The sequence below is a fragment of the Athene noctua genome, chromosome 12 (assembly GCF_965140245.1).
Source record: "Athene noctua chromosome 12, bAthNoc1.hap1.1, whole genome shotgun sequence".
NCBI classification, from domain to species: domain Eukaryota; kingdom Metazoa; phylum Chordata; class Aves; order Strigiformes; family Strigidae; genus Athene; species Athene noctua.
Window position 1 is genome coordinate 22,492,759 of NC_134048.1, and position 5,501 is coordinate 22,498,259.

Below are 5,501 nucleotides of genomic sequence, written 5' to 3' on the forward strand. Positions count from 1 at the left end.
GATTCATTATATCAGAATCCATCGAGAAAGTGGAAAATAGGGAAATAACTATCTAGCATAAGGGTGCAATTTCACTGAAGCTTTTTAGCAACTGCTAATATTGTAAACCATAATAAAAGGGTCTGGCCGTCCTGTCACCAGAACATCCTAACAGAGCTCCATGTGCTGCGCATACATCCCCATTTATCTGGGCGAAGTTAATTTCCATCATACATTTAGAAAAGATTGCATTACCGTCAATGAAAAAAGCAATCTGAAAGTCTGTGACGGCTCTGAAGATACTAAGTACATTTTAGAGACTTGTAAAACCAGCATTAGTCTTCAGAGACAAAGACGTGACTCAGAGCCAGATGTCTTACTCAGTTCTGATGATGCTTTTTTAACCTATTTTTATGATAGACTTTTTGCTCTTATGTTAGAGATTTTTTTTTTTCATGTTTTAGTAGCAAGAACTAAATATGTTTGTAAAGGGAATACAAGAATACATTAATCCGCCTGCTCATGCAAACAGCCAGCTGTGCAGTCCTTTTGTATATATAGACCATATGATGTAGTATTCGCACAAAGAGCCTTGGCTAGTTAATGTTTCTAAATACCATATTAAGTGTTACGATTGTAAAGTACCAGTTTTGCTTTAATTGTATTTGCTTTGAAATTCTTTTACATGAAGCTGCTGGGCTTGCAGTGTGGCCCTGGTTGGGACCCGGAGCATGTCTCAGGTTAAAAACAGCTCCTTTGCTTCTCCCCCTGGAATGAGGGTGAGACATTTCTGGTAGAAGAGGAGACGCTGCTCACTAAGCCACAGCCCAGGGAGAGGAGGGAATGGCTGAAGGAGGCTTTTTTAACACTGATTCTACCAGTCCAGGTTGATGTCCCTTCAGCACAACCCCAGCTGGCACCTGGCGAGCTGTGACTGGAGTTATGGTTTAAAACCAGGAGAATCAAGCATCCTGTGAGTGTTTCAAGTCCTTACCTTCCTTAAAAGTGGAGTCAAAATCCCGTTGCGGAGAGCTCGGCTGCTAAATGCACACACAAGTATTTTTGGATGCCCCCCTGTCTCTCATATTACAAGGCTTTTGCCTGAGACCTTAGCAGAGGAAATATTAAAACTATCTAAGAGTACTTACATAGTGCAGTATAGTATTTCCCATAAAACAATGCACTAACTCAGAGCAGAGGAGGCAGGGATATGTCTGGATAACAGACCTTTCTGACCTCAGTGTAGCTCAGGCTTCTCCCTGAAACTGTAGCGCAAAAGTATGTGTGTAAAAAGACCTCGTACATGAATAAATTCTAAATTTAGCTGTCTGCCTGCTGCTCTTCCTTTGTTTTTTTATGAATGAAAAAATAATCACACCAGATCCTAGAAGCGCAAGAATGGAAGCCAAAAACCAAGGCACGCCAACAACCAATCTGTGCTGTGCAAAGATTCAGCCAAAAGTCTGACCAGTTTCTTCACCATAGCTAAAAGATCATGCTACGCTACGGCGGTGGCGTCTGCTGAAGTAGCACCTAATTATGAGTCTTTCTTCAGTGTGTGTGCAGATGGAGCTTATAAACTGAGGATTTGGCCCCCTGAAGGAAATAAAAACTCCATTGTTGATGTTGGGCAGAAGCAGGGGGACTTTGGAAGTGAGGGGGGGGGGTACAGGACTCAGATGAGTCTCCTGCGCTGGTTACACCCGTGGGCTCAGCGCTGGTGTTACTCAGTCACTGCCTGGTACCCAGCTGACAGCAAAATCACGGAGCGTTTGCTGACAGCAAAATTCCTGAGCACTTGTCAGGAAGCCATCCCGAATCAGAACCCCTGAGCGCTAGAGAAACATTGTCCATCACCAGGAAAAGGTGTGAGTAAGATGCAAGATTGGCCAAACACGGGAAAAAGGCTACGAGGCTGGACATACACACCTCACTATGAACAGCCTGGGGTAGGATTTCCTCTTGGAGTGACACACCGTGCACAGCAGCAGTGGAAAGCTACGCCAGGTTACTGCACTCCACAACGCTCCACGCACTCACGCTGCGCCTCCGCTCGGCATCTGCTCTCTGGATTGCAAGGCAGTTTGTCCAGCAGCCAGCTTAGGCCAGGCTCAGGGGTCTCTGTACAGGGCTGCCCCGCGCATGCGCAACAAACCCACAGTGTGTGCAACACGGAGGTGTCGACTACACCACGGCTTTGTGCTCTGATAATAACCTTGGCTGCAAACAAACTCCTGCTCTGAATGTTTCCCGAGCAGTCAGACCTGCGCCAGGATCCTCCTGGAACGGGCAAAAGGCCCTTGGCACCTACACGGCTTTGGGAGCTCAGCGCTGCGAGGTCCTGAGCCCCCCTGACGCTGGTGCGCAGCCGAGCCCAGCGGGCCGGGGAGGCTGCAGGCAGCAGCCAGTGTTATTCAAGATTGCACCCCTTGAGGACACCAAAGCGCAACCAAGAGGAATGAAAGGATGAAAGGGTGGGATGGATGGTTAAATTCTGCCGCAGATAAGCGAGACGAGGGTTAACGTGACATAAACACACCGCGTGCAGATGGAAAAGGTCTGTCATACCCAGCGGCGGCTCCAGCTGTCTCTGTGCCAGGTCTGGGATACGAAAGCTGGATTCACCAGGAGCATCAGGAAGACGATCCTGGGAGGAATCCGGCGGCTCGTGTTCCCGGTTAACGTAATTATGGTACAGTGGAGGCTGGTCGGCAGCGCTCGGAGCCGTGCCCAGCTGCACGTTCACAAGGTCATTTAAACTTCGGCAAACAGAACTAACTAGTAAATGCCTGGCTGGCTTATTTAAAACTAAGTGCACCCATACAGAATTAGAGGGGTCTGACTGCAGGGAGGGAGAAAGACACATATTCTCCCTTTCCTATCTTATTTAAAATGACCCTGCCCATGTTTTAATCAGATTTTCCAAACTGTTCAGGGATGCCCAAAAGAACCGGAGGATGTAAGGATGCAAATCATAGCCCTTACTAAGCACTGGAGGGGCTTGCAGGAGTGAGGCAGCTTTTATAAATGTTCTGAGATTCTGCTGTGAAATCTGGCGTGGGCTCTTGAGTCGGGCAGCTCTGCAAAAGCACTGAGCAACTGCAGCCCCGATCATTTACATGCACAGGAGGCACTGTCCAGCCTGAAACATCTTTTAAATCATACCTGTGTTTTACGCTTTTTTAACCAAAGTTTGGCCCCCTCCTCAGCAAATGAGCAAGCTCTTTTGTAACCTTGGCTCTCAGGAATGATGAATCACCCCACGTTCCCTCTTTGAACTAAGGGGAAAATCCTGCAAGTCCTGGGAGCGCAGGGGAAGATGCCGATAGCTGCAGCAAAGCTCAGGCCCAGCCCCAGCTGTGGCAGAAAGACACATTCCCGTCTCCCCGCGTCACCCCACCCTGGGTGTGAGCGATGGGGAATGTACCTGGGCGGGTGGCAAGCACGCAGCGGCTCAGCATTGCCCGACTGGCCTCTGTGGTTGCCGCGCAGCAGTCATTCTCACTGTTCCCAACTGAAAGAGGTGAACACCTTGAAATAAGACAGCCGGACCACCCCGGCTGAAGCTCAGAAAGCAACCTGCCAGAGATTTAGCTCGGCAACACGTCTAAAATAGAGGTTTGTGGAGGAGAAGCCCATTTTAATGTAGAATAAAGTCCAGGAGGGAGCATGGATGAGGAGTCGGGCCATCCCGCGCTACGCTGCACAGACCTGCCTCCCTGCATGCCCTGGATTTTAACACAGATTTTGTACAAGTCTGAGCGGCCAATGTAAAGCAGGCACTATGAGTCATTCTTTTGCAGACTCCAGCATAAATCAAATCCAGAAATAGGAAAGGCCAGCCGGTCACATCATTCCTTTTAGGTTTAGGGAAAGATGTAGTTAAGAAATGTGGGTAAAAGACATTACAAAACCATGAAAAAAAAAAAAATCTCAACCTGTATTTTATTTAGGCTACTAATTAGTGGATGAAAAGCCAAACCTTAAAAAAACACATATTGAACCAGGCTGAAGTCAGATCAGTATGAAATCTTTCTCTCCCGAGAGGGGATAATTTGCAGTCAGTGTGCTTTAGGTGGCTATCACCTCCCACACACAGCTCCTTCTACTTGTGTGGGTTTTCCACATGGAACTTTGAGCTATATTTATCCAGAAGAGATTCCACAAATGAGGAGAGGATCACCGCGTCGCTTTTTTTTTTTTTGTACTAAAGAGAGCAGCCCAGGCAGAAGCACTTAGTCCTTCAGCCTCTCATCATTCTCACACACAACATCCCTTCATTTGTGTTTTGTATCATTCATGGCTCATGCTCCCAGGCCAGAAGGCACTAGGGTCAGTCTTCTTCCTAGAGGTCTCTCCCCTTCTGTCCCATCAGGGGCTGCTCCTGCAAAGGATCTTTTCTGAATTCCCAAGGTAACCCTGGCAGCGTGAGTCCTGATCCTTCCTCTGAGCAGCAAGATCTGCACAGCAAAACGGAGCAGCAGAATTGTTCACTTCTGGAGTTCCAGAAATCCTTTCTGGCACATCACTTGATTTTAAAAATATTTGGCTGACTTGAACAGTAGATCTTTATTCCTTCCCAGGCAGAAGAAGAAGTACAGTGTGTGCACTGTATGCTCAGCGTAAGTAAACAGTGAATGCCTGAGCGTGGACGTTCACGTAGAGGTATTAAATAAGGCAGTGAATTCCTTTCTCTCTGGCTGCTGGAAGGGGAAAGCACATCTTCTACATATACACATGCTCCAATTCCATACGTAAATTCACACCGTGCACTTGCGGGGGTTATTTTCTTGCTCTGCCTGTGATAGGACGCCCTGGGCAGTTCATTTCTGGCGTGATCAGGGGGGAAGTGCCGGAGTCAGAGACTTCTCCCATAATGACTGGTTCTGCAGTAAAGAGCGTGTGGTGGAAGCACCATTCAGCTCCTCATTTTCCAAGCACATCTGAATAAACCAAAGAGCCTAAATCAGGATGGGGTGTGTTCTTCCCTTACATTATAAATAATCATCAAGAAAAAGAGAAAGAAAGAAAGAAGTAGACAGGCAAAGGATTTAAAGCACAACTGCAAGAAATGTAATTCCGTATCTGTAAAAACAGTATACCTTTAACAATTTCTGACATTTGAGCAGATTCAAGGGTTCTTTATAGGCATTTTCATAACTCCTGATATAATTGCAATGATGTAACTGTTTTTATTTCCTAGTCTGCTCTTTGTTATCTATGTCTTTACTTCAGCTCTATTAATTACTGAGCTGAGGCATTCTAGTTAATGAAGATTTAAAGCTCCACGGTTAATGCAGAAAAATAATAAGTTTGGAAAATGTGTCTTAATACAACGAAGAGGCTAAGTAACATATGTAGTAAACATAAAAAATGTCCCTTGGCTTTTTTACTTTCTCTAGAGCCGAATGGAAATTCAAAAGAAAATGAAATTACATTTTCTCATTTCTAATTCAAGAAACACATTCAAATACCATAAAATAAATCTTCCTCCACCTTTCAAGTCTGCTGAATCTGGTTTA